Below are 24,636 nucleotides of genomic sequence, written 5' to 3' on the forward strand. Positions count from 1 at the left end.
GAAAGAGGCGGGGAGCAACACCCCGGGCTCCGAGCGCGCCAGTTGGGAGGGCTAGGGAGGAGGGCGCACGGGAGGAATCCCAGCACGCGCGGGGCCGCGGGCAGCCCCCGGAGGAGGGAACCAAGCAAGACTGCTGGGGCAGGGGTCCGCTGAAGCGGCGGGGAGCCGGACCCCACTCGCCACCCGCCACCCCCGGCGCCTGCCAAACTGGTTGCTGCCTCCCAGGCAGCAGCCGCGCGTCCACCTGCGCAGCCACCGCGCCGCCCTGCCGCGCTGCCATTGGCTCGCTAAAAATGCCTCTCTAATCTGCGCTGCTCTGTGCACGCCTCCTCCTCATCCTTCCCCCCTCTCCGCCTCGGCTCTGACCTTCCTCCTTCCCGCAGCCCCGGCGATATCCCAGAGAGACGCGGTGGCGGCGGGCGGCAGCGCCAGCCCCCTCCTCCCCCGGGAAGTCGACCGGGCTTGAGGCCGAGCCCCAGACGTCCCGCGTAGCCCGGAGGCGCCGCCGATGGTGCCCGGCTCTCCTGCCCCCAGGTAGGGGGTCTGGCTCTTGAATAGAGGGCGGGGGGGTTGTGTGTGTGGGTGTCCAGTTAGGGAGTGCGTGTTGGAAGTGGGCGCCGGGACTGACATCTCCCTGGGCCAGAGCCCTGGAAGGGTTGGGCAGTTGCCTGGAGAGAAGTGGGTGCGCGTCCGGGGATGCTTTCAGGGGACAGAGTTCTCGGGCATCACCCAGGCAGTGTCAGGATGCCCCTGCGCTGGGTCCCTTGGGGGAGCGAGCCGGCAACGGAGGCCCTTACCCCAGGAAAAGCGCCGGAAATAGGTTCCTTGGGAAGCTGGGGCCTGGGCCCGGGCGGTCCGGGTCTCTGGGCTGCTACCAGAAGGGGTGGGTGGGCTGGTGTCAGCTTGGTGCGTAGGCTATTTATGGATCAGAGTGGGCTGGGGAGAAACACAGCAGATGATGCCTGTCTGGCTTATGGTTAAAGGTATTTCCTTCTGTCCCCTACCCCTTCCCCCACAGCTGGGATGGGAGCGGGGAGGGAGGAGGAGGCAAGAAGGAGGTGATGATGCTAAAAGGCCCGCAGATACAGAAGCCATGGGCTGCTGGGCACTGCCCTCCCCTGCAAGCCCCAGGTCACTTACTGCCTGTTGGAGCTGTCTCTGCCCCTTATTTTCACCTTACAAGAGGCCATGAAAAGGTTAAAGGGTCATCAGGGTGTAGGGGACATGGTGGCAAACCCAGGAGCTTGGCCAGACCCAGCTTCAAGCCCCAGCTGCCCCTACCCACAACAGCCCAGCTCTGCACCACATAGGCAGTGACACATATGGCCGCTTATTTCTAGGCACAACCATAAATAACCCACATTGCCCCAGCCCCTGGCACAGCTGGGGTGCAAACACCACTGTCTGTCAGCGATTTAGCTTCCATCCTCCATCCTGGCCTTTTAATCACATGTCCAAATCACCACTCTCAAGCCACCGCCTCCAGCAGCTTCCCTGATACTGCAGGTGAGATCCTTGCCCCCTGCCCTATGTTCTTGGACTGCCTTGTGGCTGCGTTATTCGTTTTGTTCATCTCCTTCTAGACTGGAAGTACCTACAGGCTGGGAATCTGTCTGATTCATCCCTGTCATTGCCCCTGCACCAAAGCAGGGTTTGGCACCAAGTAAATAATTTGTGGAATGAATGACTTATTGAATGAGTGAGTGTGAACTCTGGGAAATAGCTGGCAACCTGAGGGAGGGGGTCGAGCCCCTTCTTGGGCTTTCTCTCTATTCCCCAGGACCAAAGAGCCACTCAAACCAGGCGGTTCTCTTTAGGCCCTTCCTTTTTTTTTTGAGAGAGAGAGTTTCGCTCTTGTTGCTCAGGCTGGAGTGCAATGGCGCGATCTCAGCTCACCACAACCTCTGCCTCCCAGGTTCAAGCGATTATCCTGCCTCAGCCTCCCAAGTAGCTGGAATTGCAGGCATGCACCACCACACCTGGCTAATTTTGTATTTTTGGTAGAGACAGGGTTTATTTATGTTGGTCAGGCTGGTCTTGAACTCCTGAACTCAGGTGATCTGCCCGCCTCGGCCTCCCAAAGTGCTAGGATTACAGGCCTGAGCCACCACGCCTGGCTAGGCCCTTCCTAAGCCTGGAGTTGATGGGCAGCTATGGCTTTTGGAGATAGTCTTGCAACCTGCTGGCTCCAGAGAGTCTTATGGGCCCCTGGTTTGAGTGTCCAGGCCTGCTCCTGGCTTGGGGGAAGGCCTGATGTGAAGGTCTGGCTCTCCTCAGGCTGCTGGGTTGGCACTTTCTTCCTGGGGTGCCAACCTTAGACCAGGGTCTCTGCCTCTGTCCCAGTCCTTGGGAAAATCCAGGTCAACATCAGGGAAGCTGGGAAGGCCCAAGCCAGGCCGTCCTCAGCCTCTGGGGTCTTCATAGCAAGCTCTCAGGGGTCTCATGACCCTAGTGTGTGGAGGAGCAAACCCACTTCAGAGGAAGAGGCTGCCACCAAGGGTTCTGGCCTAGCCACAGGCCTGTGTCTGTGAAGGACATCAACATTTCTAGGCTTAGGAAGGGCCTAAAGAGAACTGTCTGGTTTGGGTGGCTCTTTGGTCCTGGGGAATAGAGGGAAAGCCCAAGAGGGGACTCAATCCTCTCCTTTAGGTTGCCAGTTATTTCCCAGAGTTCACATTCAGTCACTCAATCATTCATTCATTCCACAATGGCCTGCGTTACTATTTGACAGCCATGCAGTCTCCCTAGCATGGCTCTGCCACCGTTCCCACAGCCAGGCCGTTTCTCCCTTCTCGCCCTCCCTCTGCCCCTGGCTGCCCTGAGCTGATTTCAGTTCCTCAGGCAAGTGGGGCTTCTGTCACCTGCAGGCCGTTGCACAGGCTGTTCCTGTCTCCTCCTCTCCCTCTTCCTTCCCACCCAAATCTCTCACCCTCGGAAGCCCACTGAGGCTCCTTTCCCTCCAGAGGCTTCCCCAGTGGGCTGGGAGCCCCACCCATGAATCCCCTCCCCTGGCTGCCTCCCCTCGGAACCCTCCCATCACACAGTGTCCTCTCGGGCTTCTGATGGCCTCTCCCTGCTGGGCTGTGGGGTCTGTGGGGGCAGAGTCTGTGTGCTGTTTCCGGTGGCCCCATGGCCTGGCACAGAGTAAACCCAGCTCTGGCTTGTGGACTGAGTGAGTGACTGTTGCTCCTATCTCCTATCATCTACTTTCTCTCCTCACCAATATCAGGACATATTTTGCACTCTTCTCCCATCAGGAGATGAGGAACCCATTCGGAAGTTTGCAGGTATCCCCACAGCAAGAATGAGTTGGTGGTAGAAAGCCTTCCCTGGAGAAGTGAAACTGGCTACAGGTCTGGAAGGACAGAAGGGACAGGAGAGGACATTAGGGGTGTGGGCATTCACTGATTTGGGGGGCCCTCCCTGGGGAACCAGGTGGAGGAGTTGGGGGAGGAGTGGGTATACCAGATAAGAAGGACGCTGCTTGGTTTGGTTTTACATTTTTCTTAAAGAAAAGTAGCTTTTATTATTTTTTCTTATTACCAAAATAATATGGGTTTGCTGTGGGCAATTTAGAATATACTGGAAAGCTGAATGAAGGAAACCCATTAGCCACATCAGACCCACCCACCATGGGCACTTCATAGCTGGTTTCCAGCCAGGGGCAGGGTGGACTGGAGGGGAGGGCTGGGCTGCGGACCTGGGGGCAGGTTAGGGTCCCAGGAAGTAGCCATGAGGATTGGCAGGCAGGTAGGGGAGGAGTCCTAGAGCTTCACTGTGGAAAGCAGGGAAGGAAGTGGGACTGGATGAAGGGGAAGTGGACTCTGATGCAGTCCCAACAGGCAACAGGGTGCCCTGGGGCTAGAGTAGCCTTTCAGGTCATGCCCATTTTCTTGGGAGAGTCAGGCCCTAGACCCCAGCATCCTGTGCCCATCAGGCATTGGGTTTGGGCATGCCTTCTGGCAGGTGACTCTGTGGCAGCAGCAGTCCCTGAAGCATCTGCCCACTGAGGTCGCCTGCTGACAGCACCCACCCCATGGGGCAACAGATAGTGTTCACCACCAGGAAAGATGGGTTGGGAGGAACCCAGAGGTGGGCTGAAGGGACAAGATCAACTGGAGCCTGGCCTCAGCTGGCTCTGGGGAGACAGGACCTCTAATGCCGGGGAAGTTGCTGGTGCCATTTCCAGAAAGGGAGCGTGTCTGTGGGGAGCAATTTAGAATGTACTGGAAAGCCAAATGAAGAAAACCCATTAGCCACTTCAGACCCACCTGCTGTGGACACTTTGTGGCTGGTTTCCAGCCAGGGGCAGGGTGACCTGGAGGGGAGGGCTGGGCTGGGGACTGGGGTGGGGGCTCCCCTCCACCCTCCCCTGGGTGCTGCCTCTGAAGACCTCAACCTTGGGTGTGAGGGGCTGCAGGATACCTGAAAACTGGGAGGGCAGAGGAGGCCTTGGCTATTATTATTATTATTATTATTAATTTTGAGACGGAGTCTCACTGTGTTGCCCAGGTTGGAGTGCAGTGGCGCCATCTTGGCTCACTGCAACCTCCGTCTCCTGGGTTCAAGCAATTCTCTGCCTCAGCCTCCTGAGTAGCTGGAATTACAAGTGCCCACCAGCACACCCGGCTAATTTTTATATTTTTAGTAGAGACAGGGTTTCACCATCTTGGCCAGGCTGGTCTCGAACTCCTGACATTGTGATCCACCTGCCTCAGCCTCCCAAAGTGCTGGGATTACAGGCATGAGCCACTGTGCCCGGCCTACCTTGGCTATTATTTTAAAATCACTCCATATTGTTATTATTATTTTATTTTTAGAGGCAGAGTCTTGCTCTGTCACCCAGGCTGGAGTGAGTGACACCATCATAGCTCACTGTAGCCTCGACCTCCTGGGCCCAAGGGATCCTCCCACCTTAGCCTCCTGAGTAGCTGGAACTACAGGTGGTGTGCTACCATGCCCGGCTAATTTTTCAATTTTATTGTAGAGCTGGGGTCTTACTACATTGTCCAGGCTAAAAATCACTTGATATTAAAATGCTGGGTAGGGGCCAGGGTAGTCTTTCTATATAAAATGCAGGATACTCAGGGAATTTTAAATTTCAGAAAAACGACAGATGTGTTTTTGTTATTTTTTAGTCTAAGTATGTCCCAAACATTCCACAGGACATATTTTTAATAATAAAAAAAAAAACTATATTCGTCATTTATCTGAAATTCAGATTTAACTAGGTGTCCTGAATTTTTATTTTATTTTATTTATTTTTATTGATTTATTTTTGAGACGCAGTTTTGCTCTTGTTGCCCAGGCTGGAGTGCAATGCCACGATCTCAACTCACTGCAACTTCCGCCTCCCAGGTTCAAGCTATTCTCCTGCCTCAGCCTCCTGAGTAACTAGGATTACAGGTGGCTGCCACCACGCCCACACTCAGCTAATTTTTGTATTTTCAGTAGAGATGGGGTTTCGCCATGTTGGCCAGGCTGGTCTCAAACTCCTGACTTCAAGTGATCTGCCCGCCTCAGCCTCCAAAAGTGCTGGGATTATAGGCATGAGCCACCGTCCCTGGCCCTGAATTTTTATTGACTAAATGTGGCCAGTGTAGGCTGGGATAGGGAGGAGTGGAGAGAGAGGGTGAGAATTTTCTCTTCTTGAGTGTGGGGGAAGAATCAATAGATACTTGTTTGAAGTTGACAGTTTTAAAACATTAACACATCCACTTTTAGAAACAGGTGAGATGTTCCAAATTTCCCATCTGTTAACTTTCTATACTGGCTAGAGAGTAGCCCCTTATTTGTGGATTTTGGCTCCTTACTGATGCTGAGAAATAATAAAACAGTACTTTTCTCATTTATGCAGGTGGGACAAAGGGAGATGTGGTGATCAAGGGTGGAATTGCTAAATAGGGTTAATCCATTTAAGAAATAAAAGTCCTCATCCTAAGAAAGCTCTCATCTGGCAGAGGGCGTGGGAAACTGGAACTCTCACGTCAGTCAGGGAGCATACGTTAGCACTGTGTTTTTGGCAACAGTGGTCACAGTTTTGACTTGGCAATTCCACTTTTTGGGACTTATCCCACAGGTACACTCTGAGCAGGGTGCAAAGATTAGCTGAGCAGAGACAGTCAGTGTAGCGAAACTAGATGTCTGTCAGGGGGACCAGTGACAAAGTCAAGACCTCTTTGTATGCTGTGATTTCAGGCAGTTGTTCGTTCTGGGATTTAGTCAGCGGATCTCTCTGGATGTCTGCTCCCTGCCAGGCACCACTTTAGGTGCTTGGGGACACTGAGACAAGACAGGGCGGAGCTTATTACCAGTGTGGAAAGATGGTCACGACGTACTGATAAGTTAAAGCAAGTGGCTTTGTAGAACAGTGTGTGTAGTATGATCCAATGTTTAAAGTACATGTACATGTGTTCCTCTCTGTTCATATTTACATAACAATGCGTAGAAGGCTGCATACCTGATTGTGATTAGAGCTTACCTGCGGGGGAAGCCTATCGCCGGGATGGAGGGAGAATGCATCCACTTTCTTTCACCCATTCTGTGCTGTCTGCATTTTATAAACAAATATCATTACCCATGAGGAAACAAATTAAAACTGCACTTGATGATACTGGGAATTTTTTTCTTAGAAAGCTAAAAAAATGAGCACGTAAACTGCATTCCCCTTAATCTGATGGCATTTGAGTCACATACTGCCACGTATGTTTGGAGAGTTTTTATTTGTGACTGGTTCTTAGCTGGTCCCCTCCTGGGCTTGTTTCCCCTCTCCCTCCTCCCAGACCTGTGGTGCCTGAAACCTGGCGGGATGGGAACGGGGGTAAGGTGAGGTAACATCTGGGTATCAGGAGGGTTGCAGAAGGAGTATGGTGGAAGTGGGGTATCTGGCAAAGTGGTGGTTGCGTACCACTGGGGAGTCCTGTAGGGACACAAAGGAGGGGCCAGGGATCCCTGACATGTGCCAGGCACTCTTTTGTTTATCCGTATTTATTAACTCATTTAGTCCTCTTAGTAACCTCATGCGGTTATCCCCATTTTACAGATGGGGCAACTGAGGTTAAGTGACTTGCCTGAGGTCACACAGTGAGTTAGTGGCTGAGCCAGATTCACAGCCATGCAGTCTGACTCCAGAAGCTGTGCTTGTGAGACTCTGTGTCTCGGCACCTGTCGTCAAGGAGTGGGGATAATCTCTTGTCTCAGAGACTGGACGCAGGTGTGTTCTGGAAGACTGAAGGAGGGTTGTCTTCTGCAGAAGGCAGACCTGGAAGGAAAGGATGGTCAGATCCAGAGATGGGGGGAGTGCGGGGTACATTCCAGGCAGAGCGACAGCAGGGAAAATGATGCAAAGGTGGAATGTGAGTGGTGGGCTCAGGGGCTGGGGAGGAAATCAGCACAGGAACACGAGAGCGGACATGGGCGGTGAGGCTGGTGGGACAGCCAGCCTGGATTGCTGCTGCAGGCCTTTTTAAATGGTCCACCTCATTGGACCTTTTGGGACAGGTGGCCCAGGGCCTGCTTCTCCTTGCAGGGCCTGGCAAAGACCCTGCATCCCTTAGCCCCACTCTGCCCAATCTGGGCCTTCCCTGAGGTCACATGTTTCATCCCTGGGTTCCTGGGGCCTAGCCTTGACAAGCCACTGAGGACAAGAGAGGCAGCCGAGGCGGGGCTGGAGGGCTGGGAGTTGGGGGTCTAGGCTGAGGTCCTGGCCCTGACAGTGACTCACTGAGGGGCCTAGGGCCACTGAACCCCCTCCCTTGGATTCTGTTTCCTCTTTTTTATTTGCAAACTTTTTATTGTGAAACATTATAAGCATTTACAGAAGTAGAGAAAATGTTATATAACAGTCATAGACTCATGGCTTAGCATCAACAGATACCAACACATGTCCAGTCTCATCTCAATCAAGATATTTCTCTAAAAGTTAAGGACTTTTTCTAACGTAATCACAATACCATTATTATACCCAGTAAGTATTAATTCCTTTATATAGTCAAATATTCACTTAGTATTCACATTCCCTGTTGTCTGAGATATGTCTTCTTGTTTTTTAAATAGTTTGTTTAAATCAAGTTCCAGGTAAGGTTCACACATTGTGATTGATTGATATGTCTTAGTCTCTTTCAATCCACAGTTCTCCTCTCCATCTTTTCTTATTCTTTTGCAGTTTATCTATGGGAGAAAGCAGGTGGTTTGTCCTGCTGTGTTTCCTGCAGACTGGATTTTGTTGATTGCATCCCTTTGGTGGTGTTTAGTATGTTCTTCTGTCCTCTCTGTAAATTGGGAGTTGCATTTGTCTGTCTCTGACACCTCATCTTGTCATCAGTAAGTCCTTCAATTCTACATTCAAAACACCCAGAATCCACCCACTTCTTGTCACCTCCATTGCTGCCTTCCCTTCTCAGCCTCCACTATCCTCTCCTAGATGTTTGCAGCAGTCTTTACGTGGTCTTCCTGCCCTGTCCTTGCCTCACTAGCCAAAGGTCCTTTAAAACTTAAATCAGATCACATCCTTCCTCTGCTAAAGCTCTTCAATGACTCCCCTGCCATTCAGAATAAAGCCCAAAGTCCTATAATAGGCCAGACGCAGTGGCTCATGCCTGTAATCCCAGCACTTTGGGAGGCCGAGGTGGGTGGATCACCTGAGGTCAGGAGTTCGAGACCAGCCTGGCCAACATGGTGAACCCTCATCTGTACTAAAATTACAAAAATTAGCCGGGCATGGTGGCACACAGCTGTAGTCCCAGCTACTCGGGAGCCTGAGGCAGGAGAATCTCTCAAACCTGGGAGGTGGAGGTTGCACTGAGCTGAGATTGTACCACTGCACTCCGGCCTGGGTGATAGAGCAAGACTCTGTCTCAGAAAAAAAAAAAAAAAAAAAAAAAGCCCTATAATTGCCTACAAGGCTCTATGTGATCCGGCTGCCCAGTACCTCAGACCTCCTCTTGTACATCCTAGCCTCACTGATCCCCAGGTCATTTCTTGGGCCCCTCAAACACCCTACCCCAGGGCCTTTGCACTCCTATTCCCTATGCCTGGAATTCTCTTCCCCAAAGGCCTGCATGGCTCATGATGTTCACATCTCCACCCACATCACCCGCTCAGAGAGGCCTCCCAGACCGTCTCATCAAAAATAGCCCTTGTTGTCCCCCATCCCCTGATCCTACTTTATCATCTTCATAGCACTTATCCCTGACATTATGCTCTTGTTGGTTTCTTGTCTGTTTCCCTTACCTGCCCAAGCGTTCCATGAAGGCAGGGTTTGGGTGGGGGCAGAGCAGCATGACTGGCCTTCCCCTGCCCCTCACCCCTGTCCACAGAGCTGACTGCCTCCTCCTCTCACATTGCTAACTCCTCTACTTTCAATGTTTCCTAAAATTAAAAAAAAAAAAAAATTTAAAAACACATATTTGTGCCTAGTGTGTCATTGTTTACAAAATACTTCCTGTCTCAGGTCTGGTCTTCTGGAAGCAGAGCTGAGACAGGAATTCCCGGGCAAATGACTTATTGCAGGCATGCTCATATTAGAGCAGGAAAAGATGTGCTTACAGCTAGGATCCCACGGAGAGCTCTAGATTATGAACAGCCAGTCTCACAGGGTTACCTTCCTCCAGACAAGGGGCCAGACCTTTGTTGCCCCTTAGCAGGTGGTCGTTGTCTGCAGGCTGCTCCCAGGGAAGGGCCTAGCCTCCCCCTGCATCTCCAGATGAGGCAGCTTCTGTAAACTGAGGGCAGCTCTCAGGGGAAGGGGGCAGCTGTGAGCTGTTGGCAGCCAGCACCCACAGCTGCTGAGAGATGGGTACCCCACCTGATAGGATGACACTGGCAGTACCCCCTCTATTTCCATATCCATTTCTGCTTTGAGCCTTGCCACAAGCCTGTGGGGATGGTATTTATTAATGATCATTATTCCCATTTCCTAGACGAGGAAGCTGAGGTTCTCAGGGCTGAAATGACTTGCTTGAGGTTGCACAGCCAGGAAGCGGTTAGATTTAAGCTCAGATTCTTACTCTGGATCCTCTGATTAGCTGACAAGCCGTCTTAGTGGCTGCTGGTTTGTAGTTTTACTCTCACGCGTTCATCCTTTTGAATGTTAAATGAATATGTATTGCGTGTGGTGTGCTGTGTGCTGAACTAGGCGTCGGGCCATTCAGCAGTGAATGACATACACTGTGTCCTTGTCCCTGGAGTTGCCAGTCAGTGGATCTGCCCAGTATTTAGCCGCCACCACCGTGGTTACCCCTACTGAGCCCTCAGCAGTCCCAGCTTCCATAATGACAACACGATGTCTATTGAGCATGAACTATGTGCTAGCACTGTGCCAGGCTCCCCTTTGCCTTCATAGCACTCCATCTTCAGATGGGTAAGCTGAGGCTGCGGAGGGACTTGCAGCTCCCTGCCAAGGTCTCTCGGTGAGTGTGTGATAGAGCTGGGATTCGAAAGCATGGGGCTGAATTTGGCTCTCCTGCTTCCTGCAGCCCCTTCCCCAGCCCTCCCCACGCTCCCCCGCCACCACCAGCAGGATATCTGGTGTCACCTCTATCATCAGCTTCATCGGACACTGGGCTGCCACTGCTGCCTGCTCCCCAGGTGTTGGATGACTGGCCACCATCTCACCTGCCCCACTTGGCCCTGCCCCAGACGGGGCACCTCTAATAGGAGGCCTCCCCTACCCTACAGGGCCCAGGATCCCTGCCTCTGCCCCCTTGCCAGCCCCTTGTCATTGGCCCTGACAGCTGGGTGGACCTTTCTGCCAGCCCCAGCATGGCCTGGGTGTTGACGGCCCCTCCCCCTTGCACCAGCTGTCCTGGTAAGCTGCAAAGCTGGCTTGGCTCAGCTTGGGGGCCCCTGGACAGGGCCGGGGGCGGGTGGCAAATCACAGGGGACTTCCTTCTTTCCTGCCAAACAGGGCCAAGACAATTTGGACAGGGAGCAACCAAATCACAAAATTGCCACCTGAGGAATGTAAGGGTGGAGAGGGCACCCCCCAGGACTGTCTTGGTAATGGGCGTCTATGAGGCAGTAGCTCGGGGATGGGCACTCCAGGCCTGTGTCAGCTCGGGATTTCCCTTCTCTCCCGAGGACCCCCTCGTTCCCTGGCCCTCGGGCCTCTCTGACCGTTGCTCATTTGGGCTGTGGCAGAGGACGCCAGCACTCTGTTCCAAACGTCAGCCCTGTGGGCTTCCTCCAGGGGCTGCACTGAGGGACTGTGCCTCTCTTGGCAGAACTTCAGGAATATTTGTGTGAATTTTGGACATGAAATAGTATGTGAAACATAGGCAAATGAGCATGTCCAGGCCGGGCATGGTGGCTCATGCCTGTAATTCCAGCACTTTGGGAGGCCAAAGCAGGAGGATTGCTTGAGCCTAGGAGTTTAAGACCAACCTGGGCAACATAGGGAGATGCTGTCTCTATTAAGAAAAGAAAAGAAAAGAGAAGAGAAGAGAAGAGAAGAGAAGAGAAAAGAAAGAAGAGAAAGAAAGAAAGAAAGAAAGAAAGAAAGAAAGAAAGAAAGAAAGAAAGAAAGAAAGAAAGAAAGAGAAGGAAGGAAGGAAGGAAGGAAGGAAGGAAGGAAGGAAGGAAGGAAGGGAGAGAGAGAGAGAAAGAAACAAAGAAAGAGAATCATGTCCATCTCACTGTGGGTGTGGCCTGCTGGGGTATTGTGGTCTGCAGGGAACAGGCACTCCCTGCAACAGCTGGGGGACCAGGGGCACAGAAAGATGAGGACCCCTGAGGGCTCTGGCCATCTCATCTTTACTGCAAGCTCAAGTCCGATTTCCATCACACTTTCTCCTCTCCAGATGGTTACTTTTTTTCTAATTTGATCATTTTGTTTGTATTTATGAGCTAGATTTCTACAAAGAACTATTCCTCTTCACCTATTTTGTTATTCTGAAACATGGTGCATACTGAAGGATAAAAGCTCCATTCCTTCCCTTCATCCTTTTTTTGGTTTGCTTTTTGAGACAGGGTCTCACTCTGTTGCCCAGGCTGGAAAGCAGTGGCATGATCTTAGCTTACCACAGCCTCAACCTCCTGGGCTTCAGTGATCCTCACAATTCAGCCTCCACAGTAGCTGGAACTGCAGCTCTGTGCCACCAAGCCTGGCTATTTTTTTTTTTTTTTTGTAGAGACAGGGTCTCCCCATGTTGCCCAGGCTGGTCGTGAACTCCTGGGCCCAAGTAATCCTCCCGCCTCAGCCTCCCAAAGTGCTAGGATTGCAGGCATGAGCCACCAAGCCCGGCCCCTTTATCCTTTTTTTTTTTTGAAACAAAGTCTCGCTCTGTCGCCCAGGTTGGAGTGCAGTGGTGTGATCTTGGCTCATTGCAACCTCTGGCTCCCAGGTTCCAGTGATTCTCCTACCTCAGCCTCCCGAGTAGCTGGGACTACAGGTGCGTGCCACTGTGCCTGGATAATTTTTTGTGTTTTTAGTAGAGACGGGGTTTCACTATATTGGCCAGGCTGGTCTTGAACTCCTGACCTTGTGATCGGCCTTCCCCTTGGCCTGCCAAAGTGCTGGAATTACAGGTGTCAGTCACTGCACTCAGCCTATTTATCCATTTTTAAAGAAATGAGTTGGTGCTATAGCAACCTCCAATGGTGACCAATGAATATTTTTTCCTTTTTAAAAATATAAACATATATAAAATAAGTTGTACATTTGTCTTAGTCTTTTTTGTGTTGCTATAACAGAATACCTGAGCCTGGGTAATTTAAAAGGACAAGGAGCTTATTTGGCTCACAATTCTGGAGGCTGAGAAGTCCAAGCAGCATGGCGTCGGGTCTGCGTGGCTTCTGGTGAGGACCACCTGGCTGCATTCTAATATGACAGGAGCAGGTGCCAGAGCGACAGTGAGCGAATGCAAAAGAGACACAGACGAGAGGCTAGGCTCACTTTATAACAGCGTGCTCTCATGGGAACTAATCCGTTCCCACAGCGCTCCCGCAAGGTGGCATTAATCTAGTCCTGAGGACAGTGCCCTGTAATCCAAATGCCTCTCACTAGGCCCTGCCTCCCAACACAGCCACATTGGGAATCAAATTTCAACATGTGTTTTGGAGGGGACACATTCAAACCACAGCAACATTTTAACAAATTTAATATAAAGCCAGTGTCTCCATCATGTAGGTAAAACAAATCCGAACATTGCCACAGCACCAAAGGACCCCCTCAGACCCTTTCCCATCACAAGCCCCTGCCTCCCCAATTGGAACCTGCCATTCTAGATCATTAGGGTTATTCACTGCTTTGTTTTTGGTTTTATCACCTAAGTATGCATCCAAAACCAAAGAGTTCTGTTTCTTTTTGAATTTTCTGATTTTTCTTTCTTTCTTTCTTTTTTGAAACAGAGTCTTGCTCAGGCTGGAGCACAGTAGCGTGATCTTGGCCCATTTAGGCTCAAGCTCCTGGGCTCAAGCAATCCTCCCACCTCAGCCTTCTGAGAAGCTGGTGCCACAGGAGTGCACCACCATGCCCAGCTGTCTTTTTAATTTATTTTCATTTTTTTTTTTTTAGAGAAATGGGGATTCCCTCTGTTGCCCAGGCTGGCCTTGAACTCCTGGGCTCAAGTGATCATCCTGCTTCAGCCTCTCAAAGTGCTGGGATTATAGGCATGAGCCACCACACTTGGTCTTTTTAAATTTTAAGTAATGAATTATGTATTTCGTTAAAGTCTGTTCTTTTTTATTTTATTTTTAATTTTATTATTATTATTATTACTTTTTGAGACAGAGTCTTGCTCTGTCACCCAGGCTGGAGTGCAGTGGCGCAATCTCAGCTCACTGAAACCTCCGCCTCCTGGGCCCAAGTGATTCTCTTGCCTCAGCCTCTATAGTAGCTGGCACCACAGGCACATGCCACCACGCCCAGCTAATTTTTATATTTTTAATGGAGATGGGGTTTCACCATGTTGGCCAGGCTGGTCTCGAACTCCTGACCTCAGGTGATTCACCCACTTCGGCCTCCCAAAGTGCTGGGATTACAGGCATGAGCCTCCACTCCTGGAATCTAAAGTTTGTTCTTTTTTTAAACTAACATTTTCTTTTTACCAGGCATCTGGGTTGTTATTTGTAGCATTAGTCCTTTCATTTTCTTTTCTTTTCTTTTTTTTTTTTTGAGAAAGGATCTCACCCTGTCACCCAGGCTGGAGTGTAGTGGTGCCATCACGGCTCAGTGTAACCTCTGCCTCCCGGGCTCAAAACCTCTGCCACCTCAGCCTCTCAAGTGGCTGAGACCACAGGTGTGCACCACCACACCCAGGTAATTTTAAACTTTTTTTGTAGAGATGGGACTCTCCCTATGTTGCCCAGGCTGGTCTTCAACTCCTGGGCTCAAGCAATCTGCCCATCTCGGCCTCCCAAAGTGCTGGGATTACAGGCATGAGCCACTGTACCTGGCATCTCATTTTTCCTTATATATAATAGTTTCTAATATGTGAATAAACCATGATATACTTGTCTAGTCTGTTTACAGACATCAGGGTTTTTTTCTGATTTCTGTCTACTAGGAAAAGTTCTGCTGGCTTCCATGAAGGGATAAAATAAAAAGTACTTAAAAAAAAAATTTCTGCTCTATACATATCCCCAGGTAAACATATGCATGCAGCTCTCCAGGGTTTATGCAAAGGAATGGAATCACTAGGTCATGGGGTGTGCGATCTTCAACCTTATAGATAATGTGAAACTGTTTTCCAGAGTGCTTGTACCAAATCACACCTACACAAAGCAGTGTGTGCAGAATCCAGTGGCCCACATTCTTGCAGATATGTGGTTACTCGCAGCCTTTTTTTCTTTTTTTTAGAATTTGGTTTTCATTATCATTATGGATTTTTATAAATTTGATGCATTTTAGCACTTGCACTCATTATTCTCAGTAATGCTCAAATTGTCTCATCTTTGGCCAGTGGGAACTTCTTCAAGTGGACTCTGACATCATTTTCTTTCTTTCTTTTCTTTGTTTTTAGACAAGTTCTCACTCTGTTGCCCAGGCTGGAGTGCAGTGGTGTGATCTCGGCTCACTGCAACCTCCACCTCCCTGGGTTCAAGTGATTCTTCTGCCTCAGCCCCCCGAGTAGCTGGGGCTGCAGGTGTGCGTCACCATGCCTGGCTAATTTTTGTATCTTCAGTATCTTTAGATGGGATTTCACCATGTTGGCCAGGGTGGTCTCAAACTCCTGATCTCAAATGATCCAGCCACCTTGGCTTCCCAAAGTGCTGGGATTACATGCGCAAGCCACCGCGCCCGGCTTCTGACATCCTTTTCATACGTTAACACCAGTCTTTGAAAATGCCCGTGCTTTCTGGTGTGAAGATGTTCCATGTTCCTCAGAGATGGACTCAGCCAGCTCTCCAAGGAGCTGTGGATCTTTTATATAAACATATTTTTTTATTGAAATATGATTCATATACTATAATATTTACCCTTTTCAAATGTACACTTCAGTGGCTTTTAGTATATTTACAAAGTTGGGTAACCACTATCTAATTCCAGAATGTTCCATAACTCCAAAAAAAAACTCCATATCCATTAACAGCTACTTCCTAATTCCCCCTCCCTCAGCTCTGGAAACCACCAAACAACTTTCTGTCTCTATAAATTTGCTTATTCTGGAAGATTCACATAAATTGAATCATATGAGCCTTTTGTCACTGGCTTCTTTTTTTGTTTGTTTGTTTGTTTTGAGACGGAATTTCGCTCTTGTTGCCCAGGCTCGAGTGCAATAGTGTGATCTTGGCTCACCGCAAGCTCTGCCTCCTGGATTCAAGCGATTCTCCTGCCTCAGCCTCCCGAGTAACTGGGATTACAGGCATGCACCACCACACCTGGCCAATTTTGTATTTTTAGTAGAGATGGGGTTTCTCCAGGTTGGTCAGGATGGTCTTGAACTCCTGACCTCAGGTGATCTGCCCACCTTGGCCTCCCAAAATGCTGGGGTTACAGGCGTGAGCCACCACGCCTGGCCTATGTTTTTGTGTTTTTGAGAAGGAGTCTTGCTCTGTTACCCAGGCTGGAGTGCAGTGGCATAATCTCAGCTCACTGCCATCTCTCCACCTCCCGGGTTCAAGAGATTCTCCTGCCTCAGCCTCCCAAGTAGCTGGGATTACAGGCACGTGCCACCCTGCCTGGCTAATTTTTGTATTTTTAGTAGACATGGGGTTTCACCATGTTGGGCAGGCTAGTCTTAAACTCCTGACCTCAGCTGATCTGCCTGCCTCGGCCTCCCAAAGTGCTGGGATTGCAGGCGTGAGCCACCGCGCCCGGCCTTGGTTTCTTTCACTTAGTATAATGTTTCTAAGGGTCACCCCTCTTTGTAGCGTGCAACTACTGCGTTCCTTTTCATGGTTGATTCATATTGCCTTGTGTGAATATACTACGTTTTGTTTATCCATTCATCCATTGATGGACATTTGAGTTGTTTCCACTTTTTGGTTTTTATGAATAATGCATCTAAGAGCATTTATATGCGTGTTTTTCTGTGAACATGTGTTTTCATTTCTCTTGGATATATACCTAGGAGTAGAATTGCTGGGTCGTATGGTAACTATGTTTTTGTTTTTTTGTTTTTTTTGTTTGAGATGGAGTCTCACTCTGTTGCCCAGGCTGGAGTGCAATGTCATGAAATCGGCTCACTGCAACCTTCTCTTGCCTCCCGGGTTCAATTAATTCTCCTTACCTCAGCCTCCTGAGTAGCTGGGATTACATGTGCCTGCCACCACGCCCGGCTAATTTTTGTATTTTTTAGTAGATACAGGGTTTCGCCATGTTGGCCAGGCTGGTCTTGAACTCCTGACCTCAGGTGGTCTGCCCACTTTGGCCTCCCACTCCCACAGTGCTGGGATTACAGTTGTGAGCCACAGTGCCCGGCCAACTCCATGTTTAACCCTTTTTTTTTTTTTTGAGACAGGGTCTCACTCTTGTTGCCCAGGCTGGAGTGCAGTGGCACAATCATGGCTCCCTGCAGCCTCGACTTCCTGGGTTCAAGTGATCCTCCCACCTCAGCCTTCCAAGTAGCTGGGACTACAGGTGTAAGCAACCACACCTGGCTAATGTTTTGTATTTTCAGTAGATACGGAGTTTTGCCATGTTATCCAGGCTGATCTCGAACTCCTGGGCTCAAGTGATCTGCCCACCTTGGCCTCCCAAAGTGCTGGGATTACAGGCGTGAGCCACCACGCCCGACCCAGACTTTTTGAATTCTAGAAGTCAACCTAAGGTCCCATCCAAGAGCCTCTGAAGCTCTGGACAAAGGGCCCTGGGCTGTAGGACCAACCTTGCTCAGCCCCTTCATCTTGCAGTAATGCTGCAGGACAGAGGAGGGGAGTGGCTTGCGCAGGGCCACATAGCCTGTGGGCACCAGAGTTGGGTCACAGTTTAGTTCCTACTGCTCCTCTAGGGGTCCTCACCCCAGCTGGGCACATGTGCTCCAAACCTCCAAATTCCACCGCTCCCTTTACGTGGGTTCTGGCGCCCTGCTCTGTGGCTCTTAGCCACAGTCTTTCTCCTTCAAGGACTTTTTTTCTTTCTTTTTTTTTGAGACGGAGCTTTACTCCTGTTGCCCAGTCTGGAGTGCAATGGTGTGAGCTCGGCTCACTGCAACCTCCGCCTCCCGGGTTCAAGCGATTCTCCTGCCTCAGCCTCCCGAGTAGCTGAGATTACAGGCATGTGCCACCATGCCAGGCTAATTTTTAATTTTTAGTAGAGACGGGGTTTCTCCATTTTGGTCAGGCTGGTCTCGAACTCTCAACCTTAGGTGATCCACCTGCCTCGGCCTCCCAAAGTGTTGGGATTACAGGCGTGAGCCACCACACTCAGCCCCTTCAAGGACTTTATGGGCTGCCCCAGCTGAGAGAGGGGACTTGTCATCCTAGTGTGAGCTCCTGTGGCACCCAGGAGGTGGGAGGTAGCACCTGGACAGATTGTCCGTGGTCAAATTTGGGAAATTTACTTTTAGGTTCAACCCAAGTAAAGGGTGCTCTTCAGTGTAGGCCTCATCAGGGCCTTTTTTTTTTTTTTGAGATGAAGTCTTGCTCTGTCGCCCAGGCTAGAGTGCAGTGGCACATTCTCGCCTCACTGCAAGCTCTGCCTCCCTGGTTCAAGCGATTCTCCTGCTTCAGCCTCCTGAGTAGCTGGGATAATAGGCACCTGCCACTGTGCCTGGCTAATTTTTGTATTTTTAGTAGAGATGGGGTTTCACCATCTTGGTCTGGCTGGCCTCGAACTCCTGACCTCGTGATCCACCCGCCTCAGCCTCCCAAAGTGTTGGGATTACAGGCGTGAGCCACCGTGCCCGGCCCATCAGGGCCTTTATCATGCTGCTGTGTCCTGTGAATGTCAAGACATTTCATTGCCAACATTTAGAAGCAATCAAGATGTCCTTCAGTAGGCGAATGGTTATATAAACTGTGGCACATCCTGGCAATGGAATATTATTCAGTGTTCAAAATAAATGAGCTATCAAGCCATGAAAAGACAAGGAGGAACCTTAAATACGTTTTACTAAGTGAAAGAAGCCAACCTGAAAAGGCCACATACTGTGTGATTCCAACTAGGTGACATTCTGGAAAAGGAAAAACTATGGAGATAGTGAAAAGATCAGTGGTTATCAGAGATTGGGGTGGGGCAGGGAGAGATAAATAGGTAGAAAGCACAGAGGATTTTTAGGGCAGGGCAACTTTTCTGTATGATACTACAATGGTAGTTACCTGTCATCAATCTATAGTCAAACCTATAGAATACACACCACCAAGAGTGAACCCTAATGTAAACTATGGACTCTGGGTGATAATGATGTGTCAATGTAGGTTCATCAGTCCTAACAAATGTACCACACAGATGCACGGTATGGACAGTAAGGGTGGCTACTGTGTGGGTGGGAGGGGGTGTATGGGAACTCTCTGTACTTTCTAGTCAATTTTTCTGTGAGCCTAAAACTGCTCTAAAAAATAAAATCTATTAATTAAAAAAATATATATATCCACATACACACACAAATATATTAGGAAGTGACAAGTGTTACAAAGGAAAAATAAAGCAGGGTGAGGGTTTAAGTAAGGGGCGTGGGGCATGGGCTGGCTGTTCTGGATGGGGCAAAAGTGGGGGTCAGGATCATGAATCAGAGACTGAACGCAAGGAAATGTGCCCTGCAGATATCAAGGGAGGAGGATCTCGGGACAGGAAGCCGCAGGTGCTAGCTCCGAGGCAGGGAAGAGGAAGCACAGGGGGTCTGGGGTGGAGTGAGGCGTGGAGAGTGGTCGTGGGGAGTGGGGGAGGATGAGTCAACAGGTTGGGGCCCGGAGGCACAGCCAACCTGTTCTCAGATGGGTGAGTCACTCGCTGGAGGGTTTCAGCAGGGGTGTGATGTGTCAAAATTATATTTGTGTTTTTATTTTTCAATTTTAAAAAAAGCCAGTCAAATTTAGCAGTGGGGGGTTGTGTATCAACTTTAGTGACATTATTTATGTTTTAAAAAGATGACTGCAGCTGCCGTCTGGCAGATAGACAGTAGGGGGCGAGGGTGGAAGCAGGGGGGCTCATTAGAAGGCCACACAGCCCTCCTGGTGGGAGAGGGGGCTGGGGCAGACCCTGGCGTCTGTGGCCGACAGGTGAGAGGTGGCTGGATTCTGCGTATATTTTGAAGGGAGAGTCAACAGGGTGTAGGGTGAGGGAGATTCCTAAGTTCTTGGGTGAACAGTGGTGTTGTGTCCTGAGATGGCAAAGGCCAGCGTTGGGGCAGGCTGGGGGCTGTCAGATGGGGACATGGTAAGTTGGCCTGTGCCTACATCCAAGTGGGGCTGTTGAGGAGGTGGGTGGATGTGTGAGGCTGGAGTTCAGGGAGATCTAAGGCCACTGCTCTGATGAGATCCCAGAGGGAGTAGACATGAGTGGAGAAGAGAAGAGGCCCCAGGCCTGAGTCCTGGCCCTGTGAGGGCCCACCCAGGGAGACGGAGGTGCGACACAGAGTGGGAGTGTGGTGTCTGAGGAGCCCGGAGGCACGGGTGCCAGGGCGGACAGCGTGCTGCCAAGGAGGAGGACTGGAGACTGGCCATGGGGGTCAGCAGTGGCTGGTGAGGGCCAGAGGCCGACTGGAAAGGCTTCAGAGGGAGTGGAGGTGGAGAGGATGGGCGGGCCTTTCCAGGAGTGTCCTCTGCCACCGGAGGGAGGAGACACATGGGCCCACAACGTTGGGGGCACTGGGCGGTCTAGGGGACCCTTTTGACTTTCTCTTAAATGAGAGAAACAACAGCATGATTCTCTCTGGATGGGACAGATTCTATGTGAGGGAAAACCAATCATTCGGGAGAGGGGAGAGCACATCCCAGCCCGGCAGCAGGAGTGCCCAGCCTAAGGGGTAAGGGGTGGAGGGACAGGGGGCCTGGGAACCCAGGGGGAGGGCGGCAGGGCCTAGGGGTGGGGTGAGGTGGGTGTGGGGCTGCAGTGTCTCTAGGTGCCTCCCTTTTTCTCAGAGAAATAAGCGGCACAGCTGTCAGCTGAGAGGGAGGGAGGAGGAGGTGTTGTAAAATATTTGTCTCCAATGCAGTTCTCACAGCCACTGGGTGAAGTAGGCGCCATCACCCCCGCTCTGCAGATGAGAAAACAGGAAGGGGGCCAGGTAAGTTGCCAGCTAGGGCAGGACTGAGGTCTGAACGGGGCCTGGAGGGCATGGGGTATGGAACTGGGATTCGACTACACCCTGTCCCTCCCGCCTCCCATTCCAGTCCAGTGCTGCACCAGCAGGGAACACACTGGGGTCCAGACAGGGAAAGTGATGTCCCAAGGCCAGACAGCGAGAAGGTGACGTTGTCATTGCTGGTCCTCTTCCTCCCTCCCTTAAGCTCTATGGGCACAACACACCTGGGCCACTCTGTTCCCACCGCTACCCTGTCAGCCGTGTAAGGCTGCCTTCTGGGGCCCTGCTCCGTGGGCCCCTCTCTCTCCTCCTGCCTTGGAGCCTCAGTACAGCCGCTCTGCATGTCGGGACAGCGCCTGTCTCCGCTGCAGCAGACCCCAGCCTAGGGTCTTCTGGACCCTGGCCGCACATTAGAATTTTCTGATTTAACTGGGCTGGGGCCTGGGCATTGGTATTTTTTAAATTGAGATATAGCTGGGTGTGGTGGCTCACGCCTGTAATCCCAGCACCTTGGGAGGCTGAGGCAGGCAAATTACTTGAACTCAGGAGTTTGAGACCAGTGTGGGCAACATGGCACTGGTCTGTACCCCCCGCAAAAAAAAAAAAAAAAAATTAGCTGGGTGTGTGCGCCTGTAATCCCAGCTGCTTAGGAGGCTGAGGTGGGAGGATCAGCTAAGCCCAGGGAGGTTGAGGCTGCAGTGAGCTATGATTGCACCACTGTACTCCAGCCTGGGCGATGGAGTGAGACCCTGTCTCGATCAATCCATCAGTTAATCAATTAATTAAAGTATAAAGTGCATGTCAGTGAACATGAGCCACTACACAGAACAGGATCCTGCATCCCGGAAGGTTCCCTCCTGCCCCTTCCCAGTTCATGTCTCCCCTGGTAACCACTCTCCTGTCAGGACCAGGTTTGCCTGTTCTGGAACTTCATAGACATGGAATCACGTGGAATGTGCTGTTTGGCGCTCAGTGCTCCATCTGTGAGAGTCCGCCGTGCTCCGGTGGGCTGAGTGGTTTGCCCTTCTCCACCACTGTGTAGTTGGCGTAGGTCTAGTCTCTGGAAAAAATAGTCTGAGCTGAAGGTTTGGATGCAGGAGGTTTGGATTCAGGAGGTTGCTGCTGGAATCAACAGGATTGAAGGATGGAGGACTGGGCTGAAGGAGAAGTCACAGTAGAGGCCTCAGCTGACCCCACATGGAGCCCTGAAGCTGGGGTGACTCTTGAACATCATACCATATTAAGGCAAGGGGCCAGGGCTTTGCACCCCTGCATTGACCAGTCACTGGTCAGTGCGGCTGGTCAGTGCAGTCACTGGTCAGTGCAGTCACTGGTCAGTGCAGGCTGTCTCTGGGGAGGAGGCATAACCTTGGACGAGGGGGCTCCCTTCAGCCCAGGGCAATGCCCAGAGAAGGACTCAGGCGTGGGCCATCAGCAGGCAACACCCCCAACAGCTGGGGTCAAAAGCGACCTCACCCTGAGGAGGTGGCAAACCTACAGCACCCACCGCAGCCTGTCCCTCCCACTACTTGGAAATCTGAGTCCTTATCATAATTAATCCCACCTGGGAACAGCTTCTTCAGAGTCCTGGTTGGTCTCTTTTCCTGGGGAAGCTAATAAGGGGAAGGTCAGTGAGACGAGCGACAGTCCTGCTGCTGCAGCAGGACTCTGGGCCACAACAGACACTTGCAATCTCCCTCCTCAGTGACCCTGACCTTGGCTAGCACCTCTGTTGGTCTAGGTGGCTTACCTTGTGAGGGGACCCGGCCCCTCATGTCTGAGGGAGTCTGAGTCTCTGACCTTCCTGCTCTTCTCAAACCGTGACCATTGCCCTTGCCCATTTCCCATCAATACCAGGCAAGGGAGCACCAAGAGATGTCCCAGGGAATTGCCTGGCTGCCAATGCTATTCTTCTTCCCTGGCCCTTGCTGTACAAACAGTGTGAGGCTTTTACAGAAGGCGCCTGTGGATGATCAGGGCCAGTCATTCCTGCCAGGATGGTGACTCTGTGTTGTTGTTGTTTTTTCCCTGCTGGTTTCTTGCCACAAGGGACCTGAAGGGAAGTGGTGGTAGTTATAGCTGAAAGTTTAATCTGACTCTTGCTGTCTCTTGGTGGAACTATTTTCCCTTTGGGAACCAGGATTTCTAACCTTGCAGTGCCCAGAGTTGTCCCTGGGTGTGATGGTGAGTGGGGCTCCTCCTACTTCTACCCTGTAGTTCTTAGATGCATCTATTCTGGTCCCATTAGGGACTCAGCACCATGCAGTAGTCATTACGAAGACAGCTCACCATCCTTGCAGGGGATCAGCTCCAAGCTGACACCTCATCTGCATCTTTTTATTATTATTTATTTCATTGACTGGTTGGTTGATTTGTTGCCCAGGCTGGTCTTGAGTTCCTGGGCTCAAGCAATCCTCCCGCCTTGGCCTCCCAGAATGCTGGAATTACAGGCATGAGCCACCTTACCTGGCCTATTATTTTTTAAAGTGACAAATAAAAATTGTCTGTATTGGCTGTGCACAGTGGCTCACATCCATAAACCTAATACTTTGGGAGGCCGAGGCAGGCGGATCACTTGAGCTCAGAAGTTCAAGACCAGCCTGGGCAACATGATGAAACCCTGTCTCTACTAAAAATACAAAAATTAGCCAGGTGTGGTGGCGTGTGCCTGTAGTTCCGGCTACTTGGGGGGCTGAGGCAGGAGAATCGCTGGAGCCAGGGAGGTGGAGGTTGTAGTGAGCTGAGATGGTGCCACTGCACTCCAGCCTGGGTGACAGAGTGAGAGTTTGTCTCAAAAAAAAAAAAAGTATATTTTTATGGTGTGAAACATGATGTTTTGAAATTGTGGAATGGCTAAATCAAGCTAATTAACATATGCATGACCTCACATACTTTTATAGTGAGAACACTTAAAATCTATTCTTGTAGCAATGCTCAACAATACAGCACATTGTCAGGAATTACAGTCACCATCCTGTACAGTAGAGCTCTTGGTCAGCTGCATCCAAAGGGCTGTTACATCACCCCATCCAGCGGCAGTGCTGGGTGGTGCTGTGTGTGGTGAGACCGGCAGGTTCGACGTCAAAAACCCACAGCCACACTTCCTTTGATGGCAGGTAGTTTCAGAGGCAGTTTCAGAGGCTTCCAAGAGCTATCATAGTAGCTCTTGCCCCACGGGCCAAAGCACCAGTGTGGGGGTTCTGCAATGTGTGTCTATTCCAATTATACACTCAGGGACCAGCAAGACCACCACTGGATGTCCTGTGGATCCACTGGACTCCCTGTGAGCCAAAGCTGGGCTGGGACTCCACTCATCACCTGCCCCCATATGCTTCCACCCTAACAGGGGGCCATGAGGCCTCTTTGGGTCCCCAGACCAATGTCCATGTGGACCCTGTGTCTGACAGTCTTTGAAATGCCTGAGTACTCATCTTTCTCCCACATATGGTTACTCAAGTAAAAGGCATGTACGCCCTTCTCAGGAAGGACGATGGAATCATCATCACATGTGCTGATTCGGGGGTTGCAGGGTCCTTCCTTCTGGGGACCTGGTCTCTCCTTCAGTCAGTTGGATGTGAAACCTTCCTCAGGTCTGGAAACTTCTCAAAGAATCAGGACTTTTCATTGGGTTACTGCTCTCAACCCCCATCATCAAGCCTTGGATGTTCTCTCTTTTTTGTTTTTTTTGGGGGGACAGGGTCTCACTCTGTCACCCAGGCTGGAGTGCAGTAGTGTGATCAGGGCTCACTGATTGCAGCCTTGACCTCTGGGTTCGAGTGAGCCTCCTGCCTCAGCCTCTTGAGTAGCTGGGACCATAGGCATGCACCACCACACCTGGCTAGTTTAAAAACTTTTTTTTTTTTTTTTTTGAGACAAGGTCTCCCTGTGTTGCCCAGGCTGATCTTGAACTCCTAGGCTCAAGGGATCCTCCCACTTAGGCCTCCCAAAGTGCCGGGATTACAGGTGTCAGCCACCATGCCCAGTCCTTGGACTCTTTTGATTGCATCGGGTG

General features: G+C 50.8%; 1 protein-coding gene across 2 annotated transcripts in view; it reads left to right on the forward strand.

Moving 5' to 3' along the window:
* The first annotated feature begins 325 nt into the window (after positions 1 to 325).
* The window catches only part of PACSIN1 (protein kinase C and casein kinase substrate in neurons 1), a 66,805-nt gene continuing 42,494 nt past the window's right edge, over positions 326 to 24,636 (forward strand). The window contains exon 1 of one of the 2 annotated variants that reach the window (XM_003897473.3): positions 326 to 534. The gene's annotated coding sequence lies outside the window, so the exon portion shown is untranslated. Of the gene's footprint in view, positions 535 to 20,534; positions 20,607 to 24,636 lie in introns of those variants that run through there. The other variant, XM_017957815.2, reaches the window with a different exon arrangement.

The sequence above is a fragment of the Papio anubis genome, chromosome 6, assembly GCF_008728515.1.
Source record: "Papio anubis isolate 15944 chromosome 6, Panubis1.0, whole genome shotgun sequence".
NCBI classification, from domain to species: domain Eukaryota; kingdom Metazoa; phylum Chordata; class Mammalia; order Primates; family Cercopithecidae; genus Papio; species Papio anubis.